The sequence below is a fragment of the Ricinus communis genome, chromosome 2 (assembly GCF_019578655.1).
Source record: "Ricinus communis isolate WT05 ecotype wild-type chromosome 2, ASM1957865v1, whole genome shotgun sequence".
Classification (NCBI taxonomy): Eukaryota; Viridiplantae; Streptophyta; class Magnoliopsida; order Malpighiales; family Euphorbiaceae; genus Ricinus; species Ricinus communis.
The window spans coordinates 25,399,038-25,417,303 of record NC_063257.1 but is presented as its reverse complement, the minus strand read 5'-3'; positions in this window follow the sequence as shown (position 1 = coordinate 25,417,303).

Genomic DNA, 18,266 nt, shown 5'->3' with positions numbered 1-18,266 from the left:
GTGCTAAGCCACCACGGGCGGTGATGGAGGCCATGGTGGCCTCAGAAATCGTGCTAAAATGGCATTCTTGAGTGTCAAGTGTTGATGGTTCAGCACGGCTAGAGTCCAGGCCGTGCTCAACCTTGAAATGGTAGCCGTTGCTCAATTTTGATGGGTTATGGTCTGTATTCGCACATATTTCCCTCAACTATTGATAATATCCATCGATAATAACCTAAAACATGAAAGGAACCAAAACAAAGTTAATTGTGGAATAAAATAAGATAACTATGCATAAAAGTGGAAGTAATTGGGCATATAAACATGTATAAAATGATGCACATCAAATCACCCCACACTTAAGCTTTTGCTTGTCCTCAAGCAATCAATAACTCAATACATATACAAGTAACAATCACCCCTCAAAATCCATGCTAAAGTTCACAACTTAACCTTATTCAACATATAAAGAATGAAACTCGAGTAGCTAAATAAATCATAAACTTTCAAAGAAGAACTATAGTAATATCATCTCGAAATACAACTTTTATAACAACTCAGCATTAAAGTCCAAGAACCATTGCCTTACAGGAATCTCTCAAATCACTCATAGTGTTTACAGGTAAACAAGAAAATTCCCTCAATGCAGCTGCACAAAACCTGTTTACCATAAGCTCGCTCATAAATCTCATATTCGCTACTGCGAATAAATGAATACCAAAATCAAAGGGTCTTTATAAGGGTTGAAATGTGGCTAAAGTAAAGGTAAGAATATTTGGATAGAAGTTAGTATACTGAAAAATCATATAATTATTTAGAATGAATGCTTCAGGAGCTAAATGTCAAAACAACAAAAATACTTATTAAGCCTTATTTGAAGTAAAGAATGCTCACAAGAATTAAATCTAAAAGAGCTAAGAGCTAAGAAATAAGTTAGAAACTTTTGTTCTTTTTCTTTTTCTTCTTTATTTTTATTTTTCTTTTTTTTAGCATATATATATTGATGTGCATAGTTTTACACATATTTGCTTGCATATTATTGCATATGTTCTTAGCAATTATTGTACTTTTATTCCCAGATCACTCGTGTTTTGTGTTCGTTTGCATTTCAGGAACATTAATAGGACCATCATCGGTGTTTAAGCAATTATAGATCAATACGTGTGGAAACGGACGAGAATTCATCAAGATCGGACAAGAGCCCGCAGTGCATACATTGAGCACGGCTTAGGTTAAGGCCGTGCTGATCACCACGGCCTGGACTCTGGCCGTGCTCAACCATTGGCTTTTGATCCTTGAAATTGGCACTTTGGGCACGGTTTCTGTAGCCACCACAGCCCATGGTGGCCAACATGGGGAGCAACACGGTCTATGGTAGCCAACACGGGGAGCAACACGACCGTGGTGAAAACCTACTTGGTGAGTCCAGGCCGTGCTGACCAGCACGGCCTTTACCACAGCCGCACTGAAATAAATATATAAGGAAAACAAATTTTTTTAGGGTTAAGAAGAGGAGGAAGGTGTGAGAGAGAGCCCTGGCGGCTGGTTCGATTTTTGTATAGTGTTGAGTGCGGAAGAGAGTTGTAGGGAGGAAGAACCCCGGAATCGCAAGGTTCCGAGTGCAAAACAGTAGTGGAGCAATTCAAGAGGCAATTTGGGAGATCAATCGTAGTGCAGATCCAGATTTGGAGCTGTTCATCCAATTTGAGAGAAAATAGTGTACATGTTTCATTTTCATTATTCTTCCATTGTAATTGATTTCCTAGTTGTTTTAAACCTGAACATGTTTAGCTAGATTGATTAAATCCATTGGGATTTCTTTACTATGTTGGCTTAATATTATATTATTGGATTGTTTGAGTTGGTTTTGTATTCTTCTTGCTTTCAATATTAATAAGATAATGCATTATTCATGAGACATTGTGAATTGTAGTGTTTAGATTGCTTTGTGTGATTGAGAAGTCCATTTGGCAATTGGAATTTTGAATAGCAAGAACTAGTTAATATTCAATTAGAGATAAGGATAATTAACTAGCCGGATTAAGAATTAACAAAGCTTAATAGAGGCAGATTAAAGCTTAATGCTAATTTAAGAATCAATCATTAGGAAGAGATTCCAACTTTAGGTTATTAGGTTTAGGAATTCAGTTATCTCGAGAGAGAAACTGAATTCGGTTAAGAATTCATCCACGGGTAGCAAAAATTGGACTCATCAATCCTTTATCTTTTGTTTGATTGCCAACTAGTTTAGGCTCCCTTTGGGTTTGCTTTCTTTTCTTGGTTATTTCATTTATCCATTCATTCCTGCATCTCCCTTAGAACTTAGCTTGTAGTTAATAGTTAGTTTAGAAATTATTCATCATTCATTTTAGGTTAATATAACAAATAACAAAGAAGTAACTCTGGGCTTTCACTTTCCCGAGGAATACGACCTTGATACTCGCCATTATTGCTAGACTGCATCGATAGGTACACTGCCTTAGATTGTAGCTAACACAAATAGCAACCATCATATATGCCACAGCAGCTTACACAGGGGCTGCATGATTAGTGACATAAACAACGAGAATAATTATCCAATTTGGATTGAAGGGAGCATCAAAGAATGATTAAATAGATTAGGTGAATTTATAACAAAATTAGGCACTATGATTTCATAAAAGAAGAAGCATAACATATAATTATTCTGTATACAGAGTGAAAGAAAAGATAAATTTATAGAATGGTGTATGTGTAGTGTATAGGTGCAGATCATGAAGAAGAGGTGACTAATGGAAACAAAGGGTAGGCTTTTGGCTAGATGTGGTGAATTCCTAAGTTGCCTAAATCATCTAATGGTATTCAAAAGTTCATGTAACCTCAACAAGTATTAGAGAACAAGTTCTAGAAACAACATTAAGTACAAAGCACACTCAATCAAGAAAAGTCATGAGCACAATTTGCAATGGATGCTCAAATTTTGGTTCAAAAACTCACGTTTGAAATGGCTAAAATTTGCAATTAGTTCTGAGACTAATCAATTGAATCATCACATAAATTGTATAAGAGATTGACATAATCAAAGTTCAAAGATGCAGGTTGTAAATTTGCAAGGAACTCAAGCAACACCGGTTTAACCCGGCCAAATTGACATATTGAATATAGTGAAATTGCTAGTGTATGAATTAAGTCATTAATTACGAAAGAATAAACTAAGCTTAAATTTCATGAAGAACCTAGGTCCTAACATCTTAAGAATAGTCCATTATCATTGCCTAAATAATCAAAGGATAATAAAACCACAGATACCCACCCCACACTCGAGTATAACACTGCCCTCAGTGTTAGAAAAATAAAATCGGGTATATAACATAGCTAGCACATTAGAAGAGTGAAGATCATATTAAATGTACATAGCATAAAGGCAAAGCAAAGTGTTCCACGAAAATAACATAAGATGAAAGAAAAATGAAAGAAAATAAAATAAAATGAAAATGCAAAAAGAAACGAAAATAAAATAAAAATAAAGAAAGAAAGAAAATAAGGAAAAGGAAAAGAAACAGAGCACAAAGTTTTATCACTGCTAGTAGTCTGCCAAAGGCGCATCCTCACTGGCTTGGATCGGTAGAGGGTGAGGAGTAGGGGAAGGCACTAAAGAAGGGGGCGGTGGTGGTGGCACAGGATTCGTGAAGCAACCTGCTAAATCAAACTCCATATCATCGATGAATCACTGATTTTGTGCTCCGGACTCCGCCATCTTTTGTTTTGCTCCGCCATTAGGTCCATATGGGTGGCCTGCCTATCCAGCCCATGCATAAGCTGCTGGAGCATATCATTTAACCCCTGAAACTGTGCCCTAGTCTCATCTTGAAACTGCCCAAACTCCTTTTTGTATTGCACAAACTCAGTATAGTGTTGCTACTGTAAATCACAAACTTGATCTAGTCGGTCAGCCAAAGCACTAATCTGAGCACTCGATGTCCCTGCAGAATAAGGAAAGGAAGCTCCAGATGTAGGCATAAACACTTTGGCTGGGTTAGGAATCCTAACATCTGGAATCTCAGCCATAGAGTCTTGGGCTCCTCGAGTTGTTGCCTCTCTAGCCTCCCTAACTATTGCATTGACGAGCCTCTACCTAATGCCATATGGGTGATGAATGGTCGTGATCATCTGTATGTTGATCATCTGTCTGATCCCTAATGGTGTCATGTCACCAATCTGAGAAAGCTTGGACAGACATCGTCCAATAGATCTAATGTCTTGGCCAACCTAGTCACATACGGGCCAAAACAGCAGTTCATCTTCTTGGGCGTCGACTATGAAGGAATGGACTTGACGAGCCAACAAATATCCCATGTCAACCTTCTTACAATGTTGCATAGCCTAGAGAATGAATACATCGGTCTGTGTGACCGCTCCAAAACTATCTCCTCGGCCTGTAATCGTGTAAGCTAATAGTGTATAGAGATAGCAGAGATAATCCGGAAGACTAGACACCTTAGACTTGCTGGGGTAGTGTGATTCTGGCCTGAGTACTAATGAATCCCACATGGTGTCGTATGAGATTCGGTTGATGTAGATGCATACCTAATACTCCTCGCTTGAGGTCCTCTGCTCAGTCCATAAACCCAAATGCATGCCGAATTGTGGAACTGACATTGAGAACTCCCTTCCTCCAAGTCTGAAGTAAACCGCATCAGGCTGATGCCAGTTTGTGATCTGTAAAAGTGGTATATTTTCTAATACGAGAAAACAACCCAGTAAGAGGGGTATATTTATCAATATTAGAAAATAACCCCGTAAGATGGTTATATCTTTCAACATGAGAAAATAACCACAAAAAAGTGGTGTATTTGTAAATATGAGAAAACAACCCCGAAAGAGGGATATATTTATCAATATTAGAAAACAACCCTGTAAGAGGGGCATATCTTTCGACATGAGAAAACAACCACAGAAAAGTGGTATATTTTATAATACGAGAAGACCACTCCGTAAGAGGGGTATGTTTGGCAATATTAGAAAACAACCCCGTAAGAGGGGTCTCTCTTTCAACATGAGAAAACAACCCCAAAAAAGCGGTATATTTGGAAATGTTAGAAAACAACCCTGTAAGAGGGGTATATTTGCCAATATTAGAAAACAACCCCGTGTGAGGGGGTATATCTTTCAACATGAGAAAACAACCCCAAAAAAGTGGTATATTTGTCAATATGAGAAAACCACCCCGTAAGAGGGGTATATTTGGCAATATTAGAAAACAACCCGGTAAGAGGGGCATATTTTCCAATATTAGATAACAACCCTGTAAGAGGGGTATATTTATCAGTATTAGAAAATAACCCCGTCAGAGGGTTATATCTCTCAACCTGAGAAAACAACCAAAAAATGTGGTATATTTGTCAATATGAGAAAACAACCCTGTAAGAGGGGTATTTGTCAATATTAGAAGACGACCCCGTAAAGGGGTATATCTTTCAACATGAGAAAACAACCCCAAAAAAGTGGTATATTTGCCCATACTAGAAAACAACCTCGTAGGAGTAGTATATTTGTTAATATTAAAAAACAACCCCGTAAGACGGGTATATCTTTCAATATGAGAAAACAACCCCAAAAAAATGGTGTATTTGTCAATATGAGAAAACAACCCCGTAAGAGGGGTATATCTTTCAACATGAGAAAAAAACCCCAAAAAAGTGGCATATTTTCTAATACAAGAAGACAACCCCGTAAGAGGGGTATATTTGGCAATATTAGAAAACAACCCCGTAAGTGGGGTATATTTGTCAAAATTAGAAAACAACCCCGTATGAGGGGTATATCTTTTAACATGAGAAAACAACCCCAAAAAGCGGTATGTTTGTCAATATGAGAAAGCAAGCCCGTAAGTGGGATATATTTGTCAATTCTAGAAAACAACACCGTAAGAGGGGTATATCTTTCTACATGAGAAAACTACCACCAAAAAGTGGTATATTTCTTAATACGAGAAAACCACCTCGTGAGAGGGGTATATTTGGCAACATTAAAAAACAACCCCGTAAGAAGGGTACATTTGCCAATATTAGAAAATAACCCCGTATAAGGGGTATATCTTTCAACTTGGAAAAGAACATCAAAACAGCGGTATATTTGTCAATATGAGAAAACAACCCCGTAAGATGGGTATATTTACCAATATTAGAAAACAACACTGTGTGAGGGGTATATCTTTCAATATGAGAAAACAACCCCAAAAAAGCGGTATATTTGTCAATATGAGAAAACAACCCCGTAAGAGGGATATATTTTTCAATTTTAGAAAACAACACCGAAAGAGGGGTATATCTTTCAATATGAGAAAACTACCAAAAAAAGTGGTATATTTTTAAATACGAGAAAACCACCCCGTAAGAGGAATATATTTGTCAATATTAGAAAACAACCCCATAAGAGGGGTATATCTTTCAACATGAGAAAACAAACCTAAAAAAGTGGTATATTTCTTAATACGAGAAAACCACCCCATATGAGGGGTATACTTGGCAATATTAGAAAACAGCCCCGTAAGAAGGGTATATTTGCAAATAATAGAAAACAACCCTGTGTGAGGGGGTATATCTTTCAACATGAGAAAACAATTACAGAAAATTGGTATATTTGACAATATGAGAAAAAAACACTGTAAGAAGTGTATATTTGTCATTATTAGAAGACAACCCCGTAAAGGGGTATATCTTTCAACATGAGAAGACAACCCCAAAAAAGTGATACTTTCTAATATGAGAAAACAACCCCGTGAGAGGGATATATTTGTCAATTTTAGAAAACAACACCGAAAGAGGGGTATATCTTTCAACATGAGAAAACTACCACAAAAAGTGGTATATTTTTTAATACGAGAAAACCACCCCGTAAGAGGAATATATTTGTCAATATTAGAAAACAACCCTGTAAGAGTGGTATATCCTTCAACATGAGAAAACAAACCTAAAAAAGTGGTATATTTCTTAATATGAAAAAACCACCCCATAAGAGGGGTATATTTGGCAATATTAGAAAACAGCCCCGTAAGAAGGGTATATTTGCCAATATTAGAAAACAACCCCGTATGAGGGGGTATATCTTTCAACATGAGAAAACAAACCTAAAGAAGTAGTATATTTGTCAATATGAGAAAACCACCCCGTAAGAGGGGTATATTTGGCAATATTAGAAAACAACCCTGTAAGAGGGGCATATTTTCCAATATTAGATAACAACCCTATAAGAGGGGTATATTTATCAGTATTAGAAAACAACCCCGTCAGAGGGTTATATCTTTCAACCTGAGAAAACAACCAAAAAATGTGGTATATTTGTCAATATGAGAAAACAACCCTGTAAGAGGGGTATTTGTCAATATTAGAAGACGACCCCGTAAAGGGGTATATCTTTCAACATGAGAAAACAACCCCAAAAAAGTGGTATATTTGCCTATATTAGAAAACAATCTCGTACGAGTGCTATATTTGTTAATATTAAAAAACAACCCCGTAAGACGGATATATCTTTCAACATGAGAAAATAACCCCAAAAAAATGGTGCATTTGTCAATATGAGAAAACAAACCCCGTTAGAGGGGTATATCTTTCAACATGAGAAAACAACCCCAAAAAAGTGGTATATTTTCTAATACAAGAAAACAACCCCGTAAGAGGGGTATATTTGGCAATATTAGAAAACAACCCCGTAAGTGGGGTATATTTGTCAATATTAGAAAATAACCCCGTATGAGGGGTATATCTTTTAACATGAGAAAACAACCCCAAAAAGCGGTATGTTTGTCAATATGAGAAAGCAAGCCCGTAAGTGGGATATATTTGTCAATTTTAGAAAACAACACCGTAAGAGGGGTATATCTTTCAACATGATAAAACTACCACAAAAAAGTGGTATATTTCTTAATACGAGAAAACCACCTCGTGAGAGGGGTATATTTGGCAACATTAGAAAACAACCCCGTAAGAAGGGTATATTTGCCAATATTAGAAAATAACCCCGTATGAGGGGTATATCTTTCAACTTGAAAAATAACATCAAAACAGCGGTATATTTATCAATATGAGAAAACAACCCCGTAAGATGGGTATATTTACCAATATTAGAAAACAACACTCTATGAGGGGTATATCTTTCAACATGAGAAAACAACCCCAAAAAAGCGGTATATTTTTCAATATGAGAAAACAACCCCGTGAGAGGGATATATTTGTCAATTTTAGAAAACAACACCGAAAGAGGGGTATATCTTTCAACATGAGAAAACTACCACAAAAAGTGGTATATTTTTTAATACGAGAAAACCACCCCGTAAGAGGAATATATTTGTCATTATTAGAAAACAACCCTGTAAGAGTGGTATATCCTTCAACATGAGAAAAAAAACCTAAAAAAGTGGTATATTTCTTAATATGAGAAAACCACCCCATAAGAGGGGTATATTTGGCAATATTAGAAAACAGCCCCGTAAGAAGGGTATATTTGCCAATATTAGGAAATAACCCCGTGTGAGGGGTATATTTGTCAATATTAGAAAACAACCCCGTATGAGGGGTATTTCTTTTAACATGAGAAAACAACCCCAAAAAAGCGGTATATTTGTCAATATGAGAAAACAACACCGTAAGAGGGATATATTTGTCAATTTTAGAAAACAACACCGTAAGCGGGTATATCTTTCAACATGAGAAAACTACCACAAAAAAGTGGTATATTTTTTAATACGAGAAAACCACCCCGTAAGAGGAATATATTTGTCAATATTAGAAAACAACCCCGTAAGAGGGGTATATTTTAAAATGAGAAAAGAACCCCAAAAAAGTGGTATATTTCTTAATACGAGAAAACCACCCCGTAAGAGGGGTATATTTGGCAATATTAGAAAATAGCCTAGTAAGAAGGGTATATTTGCCATTATTGGAAAACAACCCCGTATGAGGGGTATATCTTTCAACATGAAAAAACAACCAAAAAAAAGTGGTAAATACGAGAAAACTAGCCCGTAAGAGGGGTATATTTGGCAATATTAGAAAATAACCTTATAAGAAGGGTATATTTGCAAATAATAGAAAACAACCCTGTGTGAGGGGGTATATCTTTCAACATGAGAAAACAATCACAAAAAATTGGTATATTTGACAATATGAGAAAGAAACATTGTAAGAAGGGTATATTTGTCATTATTAGAAGACAACCCCGTAAAGGGGTATATCTTTCAACATGAGAAAGGAACCCCAAAAAAGTGATACCTTCTAATACGAGAAAACAACCCCGTAAGAGGGGTATATTTGTCAATATTAGAAAACAACCCCTGAAGAGGGGTATATTTGCCAATATTAGAAAACAACCCCGTAAGAGGGGTATATCTTTCAACATGAGAAAACAACCCCAAAAAGTGGTATATTTGTCAATATGAGAAAACAACCCCGTAAGAGGGATATATTTGTTAATATTAGAAAACAACCCTGTAAGAGGGGCATATTTTCCAATATTAGATAACAACCCTGTAAGAGGGGTATATTTATCAGTATTAGAAAACAACCCCGTCAGAGGGTTATATCTTTCAACCTTAGAAAACAACCCAAAAATGTGGCATATTTGTCAATATAAGAAAACAACCCTGTAAGAGGGGTATTTGTCAATATGAGAAAACAACCCCGTAAGAGGGGTATATTTCACAATATTAGAAAATAACCCCGTAAGAGGGGTATATTTGCCAATATTTGAAAACAACCCCATAAGAGGGGTATATCTTTCGACATGAGAAAACAGCCCCAAAAAAGCGGTATATTTTTTAATAAGAGAAAACAACCCCGGAAGAGGGGTATAGTTTTCAATATTAGAAAACAACGCCGTAAGAGGGGTATATTTGCCAATATTAGAAAACAACCCCGTAAGTGGGGTATATCTTTCAACATGAGAAAACAACCCCAGAAAAGTGGTATATTTGCCAATATTAGAAAACAATCCCGTAAGAGTGGTATATTTGTTAATATTAAAAAATAACCCCGTAAGACGGGTATATCTTTCAACATGAGAAAACAACCCCAAAAAAATGGTGTATTTGTCAATATGAGAAAACAACCCCGTAAGAGGGGTATATTTGAAAGCAACCCCGTAAGAGGAGTATATCTTTCAACATGAGAAAACAACCCCAAAAAAGCTGATTGTTCATCCTCAGAGACGGCTGAACCCGAACATGAAAGAAGTGGTGAAGAAGGAGGTAATTAAACTTCTTCATGCAGGTTTGGTTTATCCTATTTCTGACAGTTTGAGGGTGAGTCCTGTGCAGGTTGTGCCCAAGAAAGGAGTCATGAAGGTGGTAAGGAATGAGAATGTTGAGTTGATCCCCGACTCGGACGGTAACAGGCTTCTGAGTTTGCATTGATTAGAGGAGGCTTAATGATGCAACTTGGAAGGATCATTTCCCTCTTCCTTTCATTGATCAAATGATTGAGCATTTTGCAGGTCACATGTTCTATTGTTTTCTTGATGGTTTTTCTGGTTATTTCCACATTCCTATTGCACCTGAGGACCAAGAGAAGACTACTTTCACCTGCCCCTATGGGACGTTCGCTTACAGACAGATGCCATTCGTACTTGCAATGCACCAGCTACATTTCAGCAATGCATGATGGCTATCTTCGAGGACATGATTGAGTAGTCTATGGAGGTATTTATGGATGACTTCTCTGTTTTTGGTGACTCTTCCTCTCTTTGTTTGGAAAATCTTGAGCGCATGTTAGCTAGGTGTATTGAGGCTAACTTGGTATTGAATTGGGAAAAATGCCATTTCATGGTGAGAGAGGGGATTTTGTTAGGGCATAAGATCTCTCAGGCTAGAATGGAGGTGGATAGAGCTAAGATAGAGGTTATATCTAAGCTACCTACTCCTAGTTCTATTAAGGCAGTTAGGAGTTTTCTAGGCCATGCAGGGTTTTATAGGAGATTTATTAGAGATTTCTCTAAGATTGCTAGGCCTCTTACTCAGTTGTTAGTTAAGGATGTACCTTTTGTTTTTAATGATGCATGCTTTGTTGCTTTTGAGTTACTTAAGAAACTTTTGACTACAGCCCCGATTATGGTTTCGCCTGATTAGGGGCTGCCTTTTGAGTTGATGTGCGATGCTAGTGATTATGCAGTTAGAGCTGTGCTTGGACACAGGATTGAAAAGAAGTTCCAACACATTTATTATGCTAACAAGACTTTGACAGGAGCCTAGGAGCACTACACCACCATAGAGAAGGAGTTGTTGGCTATTGTTTATGCCTTCGACAAGTTTATATCGTACCTTGTTCTCTCCAAGACCATTGTCTTCACGGACCACTCGGCATTGAGGTACTTATTCCTGAAAAATGATGCAAAATTGAGATTGATTCGGTGGATTCTTTTTTTGCACGAATTTGATGTCGAGATTATCGAGATTGGAGAAGGCCGCGGAGAATCTGGCAGCAGACCATTTATCGATATTAGAGAATCCTCACTTGGATGCATTTGATGAGACGACCATAGACGATCGATTTCCAGAGAAGCATTTATATGTCACTCAGGTATACACTGATACTCCCTGGTTTTCAGATTATGCTAACTATTTGGTTGCTAGGGTTCTACCAAAGGGTATGACTTATCAGCAAAAGAAGAAATTCTTTACTGATTTGAAATACTACATTTGGGAAGATCCCTTTCTATTTAGAGTGTGCAGATCAGGTGAATCGCCATTGTGTCTATAGCAAATAGACTCTCCAAATATTGAGGCGCTGCCATGAAGGACCCACTGGAGGTCATCAAGCGGCAAACCATACAGCGAGGAAGGTGCTAGAGGCAGAATTCTATTGGCCTACGCTCTTCCAAGATGCACGAAAATTCGTTCAGGTTTGTGATGCTTGTCAGCGCGCAGGTAATATCTCTTCTCATGATGAGATGCTCCAAACTAGTGTTCAAGTTGTTGAGATTTTTGATGTTTGGGGCATCGACTACGTGGGACCCTTTCCCTCTTCATATAGTAATAAGTATATTCTGGTTGTTGTTGAGTACTTTTCTAAGTGGCCTGAAGCTCAGGCTGTGACCACTGATGATGCCAGGGTTGTTTGCAGGTTCCTTAAGCGATTGTTTGCTAGGTTTGGCACACCTAGGGTGCTTATTAGTGATAGAGGAACACATTTTTACAATGCCTAATTAGAAAAGGTACTTAAGCGGTACGAGGTTACTCAACGGTTCTCTACTTCCTATCACCCCCAGACTAGTGGGCAGGTTGAGGTAACTAATAGGGGTTTTAAGCGTATTTTACAGAGAACCGTTAGTACCAGTAGGAAGGATTGGGCTCTAAAGTTGGATGATGCATTATGGGCATTTAGGCCCGCTTTTAGGACATCTATAGGTTTTACGCCCTATCGTCTTGTTTATGGAAAGTCGTGTCATTTGCTTGTTGAGTTAGAGCATAGGGCACTTTGGGGCCTTTGGACTTGTAACTTTGATATTGATTCTGCAGGTAAGGAGGGATAGTGGCAGCTGAGTGAGTTAGATGAGTGGTGCCAGCAGGCGTATGAAAACTCATTGACTTACAAAGCAAGGGCGAAGAAATGGCATGATCAAAGGATTCATGGGCCTAAGGAGTTTCAGGTCGAGGACTGAGTGTTGCTTTACAATTGTCGCCTTCGTCTGTTTCCTGGAAAGCTGCAGAGTCATTGGTCTGGACCATTTCAGGTCAGACAGGTCTTTCCGTATGGAGTGGTAGAGTTGCATCATCCCAAGAAGGGAGATTTAAAGGTGAATGGCTATCGGTTGAAGCTTTACCATGGTAACTCGTTGGATGGTGAGCAACAAGTTGACCTGGCTTTGTATGCACATGAGGCTTGATCCTGATGAGTCAAGCTTAGGACTCAGCAAAAATAAGCACTTTTGTATATTTGACTTTGGTTTTGCTTTCATGTTTTTCTTAGTTTTTGTTACTTCATTATTTTCTTTTGACTTTATTCATCTTAGTTTGCTTGATTGTTTATGTTTAGTGTTATTCTTTTAACTTGTTTTGATTCCTCTGTTTCGAAGTTTTTGAGGATATTTGGTGTTGGGAAGAATATTTTTATGTGTTACGGGTGATTTAGATCGCATTCCGTGCAATTTCAGGCCCATCTGCATGTTGGGATCGTGCATGGGCCATTGCACGGGTTGACACGTGGCATTCCAGGAAGAGGGCAGCGCACATCGAACCCTATTTAAACGAGGTTTTTCACATCTTTTCACTCTTTTGGCCGATTTTCTCTTCTTCCTAACTCTTTCTTTACTCTTCTACTTCTTGTGAGAGGCAATCCAAGTAAGTAATTTCATGTTTTTCACTTAATTTTGCTTGTTTTTGTTCTATTCTTGCATGATTTTCATTCCGTTCTTCTTGTACTTTTGTTAATTTTTGGATTATTTCTCTCTTGTTCTAGCTTACTTTCCTGCAAATTACATTTTCTTTTGATTCCTCACCTCAGGTATGTCATCTCATTCCACTCTTTATTTATTTTCCGTTGCAATTTCCGACTTTAGTAGCTATTCTATTGTTTATTTTGGTTCATTTGCTTTATTTCGATTCTGTTATGCTTGTCTTTACTTCTTTGTTTTTGTATGTTCAATTTTTACTTCATTTTCGTATCCCTGTTTCATTTTCATATTTTGAGTTTATTCCATTTTTTTCAATTGTTGTTCCTTTTTATTAATTTTGTCTTCATTCTGTTTTTATTGTGCTTTTCTATTCTCTGTTAATTGTTTCAACTCTGTTTTTCACTTCTTTTTCTACTCTTTTTCTTTCACTAGTTTTTATGTGTGTTTTTATTGTTTTCCATTTCTGTTATGTTATTTTTACATTCTCCATTGCTGGCTGTGTCATTAGACACAAAATTTAATGTGATTATGCCATTTCTGTGTGCTTTGAAACTACAATGTGTAATGGTCTATCCCTTGATTACTGATTTTCCTTTTCATGCATTGAATCTTGGATGTGCTGGCTGTACCATTGGGTACATTGTGATGTTATGCGCTGAAATGCCATTGGGCATTATATCTGTTATTATTTGTTTTGTCTTCTCCCCATCCACTCTAAATTTTCAGCCTTGCAGGATTTCGGCGGTTAGGGTACCTTACCCTTAGCTTCCTAAGTTAATAACCAACCTTTTATACTACTGAATTTCTATCAAATTTTATGCAAATTGAACATGCATGATTTATTACAGTGTTTTGCTATTTATTTTATCATCTGACATTGCATTTTATTAGGTAGTATGACCGACGATCAGCAACGAGTCGCTGGGAAGCGAGCTAGAGTTGAGGATGGTTCTTCTAGTCACCAAACCTCAGGTCAGACTACTGCTCCAGTACCTCCTAGACGACAGGTTTACCCTCGGGTAGCCGATCACCCGAGAGCCCGAGCTCGACCTGTCCCTACACCTGCAGCTGGTAGGCATCCTTACATGATTTTCACCAACGAGGAGCATATTGATCGATTTCGAGTGGTGAGGATGAAGACGCTTCTGACTGGGAGGTGCATCGATTGGCAGGCCCTGAGGGATGTAGGGTGGTTTGAGGAGATTTCTAGTTTGCTGGAGACAGTACCATGGAATAGGTTCTTTGACATTATAGAGCCTACTTACAGAGAGCTGACTTTGGAGTTCTTCAGCACCTTTTGGCTTCAGCCAGTTGTTAGGGATTTTACTTCGCCAAACACGGTTTCCTTCAAGCTGACTAGCAGGACTTACAGGATGTCCCTAGCTAAGTTTGGCATAGCTTTAGGGATATGGACTAGAGCGAAGGTGGACTCCAATTTGTTTGAGCAGGCACTTAGGCATTTGCGGACGGATATAGACTCATATTGGGAGGATATTAGGGTGGTCCGGTGCTCTTTCTCTTCGAGCCGGACCAAGGCTTCATGTGTTTCAGACAGTTTGAGATACCTCCATAATATATTGGCGCACACATTGGCTGGTAAGGGTGAGAGTTGGGGAGCTTTCAACAAGCTTGATGTTGCTTTACTTTGGCATATTCGGCAGAGGAGCTATTTAGATTTAGGGTTTCTGATAGCTACACAGATGGATGGGATTCAGAGATCGGCTAGGAAGGTAGTTATTAGTTTTGGACCCTATGTGACTAGGCTAGCTAGGAATATGGGGGTATTGCCTCCAGCCGCTGTTCAGAGTATGACAGAGTTGGGTTCTATGCTGGCTGTTGGGACACAGCAGATGTACAACATGTGGATGGTTACTCGGACTGAGTCTACCTTAGGTAGTTTCAAGTACCACTTGACAGGGTCCACTTCAGCTAGCTAGACGGGTGCGACGGTGCTGATGACGGTGATGATGATGATGATGTTGATATCACTGAGGAGCAGTTTGTACCTGTACCACCACCGCCACGTCCCTTATTTAGGCCCATAGATATTCCTGACCCATCTGTATTCTTTAGTTCATCAGCAGCCGGTGCCTCTTCTTCTTTTACACCAGGCACATCAATAGCGTCTAGATTGGATAGGATGGAGGCCCGGATGACCCAGCAGTGGGATCTTACACCGACCTTCCATATCGAGGCTAAGGATTCAGTGAGAGCCTTGCGTGAGATGCTTCAGACACAGTCACATACGACCCAACATCTTCGGGATGACCTTGTGGCCTTGCGCACTGAGATGAGAGAAGACCATAACAGTTTTCCTCTTTCCTTGCAGGATATCTCTCAGTAGTTGGCTCGAATGCGAACATCCAGTTCTCATGTGCCACCACATGCTCCTACGCCTCGACTACCGTCTGTGCTGGTATCACCCTTTGACCTTGAGGGTTTCTTTGATAGTTTTGGTGACCCCCACTTGTCCGTTACTTCTCTTCCACTGCTACCTGCTCCAACCCCAGCCGCGAGTACTTCTACGAGCCGCTGATGCCCCGATGTCTCTTCAGCTTGATGATCCTTTGTTTACTCCGGATTTCACTTAGCAGGACTAGGGTGGCTAGGTTGATCGTGTTGAAGATTAAGGATCCTCTTCTATTATTGGACGTTTCTTTTCTTTATTTAGTTCTTTATATTATTGGACAGTTTATTTTCTTTCTGTTTTTGTTATGGATGCTATTATTTCTGTTTTAGTTTTAGTTATTGAACTTTATTTTGGATCATGTGGGGTACTATACCTATTTCACACTGAGGACAGTGTTTTTCTCAAGTGTGGGGTAGGTACCTTAGTTTTGTGCAGGTACCAATTTTGTTGTCTCGAACCTCTATAAGGATGGTATTCTGTTATTTTTATTTTGCTTTCATTTTCCTTATTGATTGAGTCCGTTCATTCTTACTATCCTTATCTTGAGTTTTGTTTTAATCGAGTAGTTGATGATTTTTCTCTTTTGAATGGATACCCTTATAGCTTTTATCGATTCTTGTTAGAAGAAGGCAATGAACGAATCTCTTAATTTCAATCGAGCCAGGTAAAACTAGTGTCTTTCCTTAATTTTTCCATTTTACTTTATCTTGGATATAGAACACTATTAATATTGCTGCTTATTATTATGATTGATTGTTTAAACTTTGGTTTGAGAATTCATGCAATTTTAACCCACTCAAATGGTGAGGTTTTGAGCCAATTTGAGCATCATTATTATTTTTTTTTATTTTATGCTCCTTTTGTTTTTTTTTTTAGTGAGCATTGTACAGAATTTTTGTTTCTAGAAGTTGCTTTGTGATGCCTTTTGAGATTACATGAATTTTTTATAGTCATGAGATGATTTGGGCATTTAGGATTTACACAATTTGGCCAAAAGCCTAACCCTGTTTTTCCTTTAGTGAACCAATTTTGAGCCTCAGCCTTTTCTTTCGTTGTAATTCACCTTTGACACTCATTTTACCATTCTTTCTACCATTGTTGCTGGAAATTATGTAAGTTTATGCTGCATTTCATTTTGGATCAATTTGCATTCTTTTGTATATATTCACTAAGTTGCTAGATTTTTTGTAGATGCTCCCTTCAATCCAAATGGTACAAATCATTTTACTACTTTTGATTAAGCATTGTATTACTTCATCCTGCGTTATTTGTTGTTGTAGGAGTAGTTGATTTGGAAAAAAAAAGTTCTTTTAGTTCATTTCGAGCATCATCTTATTGGTGGAGCAACTTAGCGTTCATTTTTGGTACAGCATTTGATCCTTGGATATTTTCTTGCATTACCTGCATAATTTTCTAGCAACTTTTAGCCTACTTTCCATATTTCTCCATACCCTACCTTAACCCCATTACAACCTGGCTCAAGACCCTTTCATCATGATTATTGATTATTTCACAATAATGGAGATTGGATCTATAAGCGAGCTTATAGTAAGCACTTTTTTATGTATTTTTGCGGTGAGAGCTTGGCGATCTTCTTTCACGTATATACACTTGTGTGTTTTGAGTGACATCTTGTGAGGCATGGTTCTCAAATTCTCAGTTTGGATGGTTTATCATTTTAATTTTAGCAGCTTTATTAACTTTGTTCTCTTTCTCAAGGATTTAGTGATTTCGGGATTTTAAAGAAATTCATTATGGAGTTTTGACATTTGTTTTGAGCTAACTTCCTGCAATGTATTTGATTGAGTTATTTGGTATCTGTTTGAGGATTGAGTTATTGATTGCTTGAGGATAAGCAAACGCTCAAGTGTGGGGTAGTTTGATATAGATGATTCTATGCATGTTTATTGATGGTTTATCAGTCGTTTATTTGTGTATTTGAGTCATATTTATTCCTGTTTGATCGCACATTGGTATGTTTATGAGTTTTTCAGGTTTTCAGACTCCTTAATGGGAAATTGATTGATTTTCGGGCAGAAACCAAGCTATTTTCGGGCAGACTCCTTATTGGAGTGCATTTTGAGGCTTTGCACGGCCTCTCTTGGATGTTCTTGAAGATTTTGCATTTTTGGATGTTTGTGCAGTTGCGGTAGCGGGCTATAACTTTCTAGATAAATGGCGCCTGTGACCATCCACTTCTACACCTCTATTCTTGACATTTTGGGAGACCAACATCATTTCAAAGGATTGATTTGGGAGATTCAAGCAAAGATTGAAGGTTCTAAATGATTGATCGAGACATTCGAGATCCATACTTAAGGCTGGTTCTAGAGTTGGTGCTTGCAACATTTACACTCTGATTTGAGAGAAGAGGGGTTACATGTTCCTTATCCTTTTCTGTTGTTTATTTCCTTTTGTATTTGATTCTTTCATTATGAGTAGCTAGGGCTGCTGAACACATTGGGGTTCACCGTTGTTGATGGATTGTGCTTAGTTGTTAGATTTGTATTTG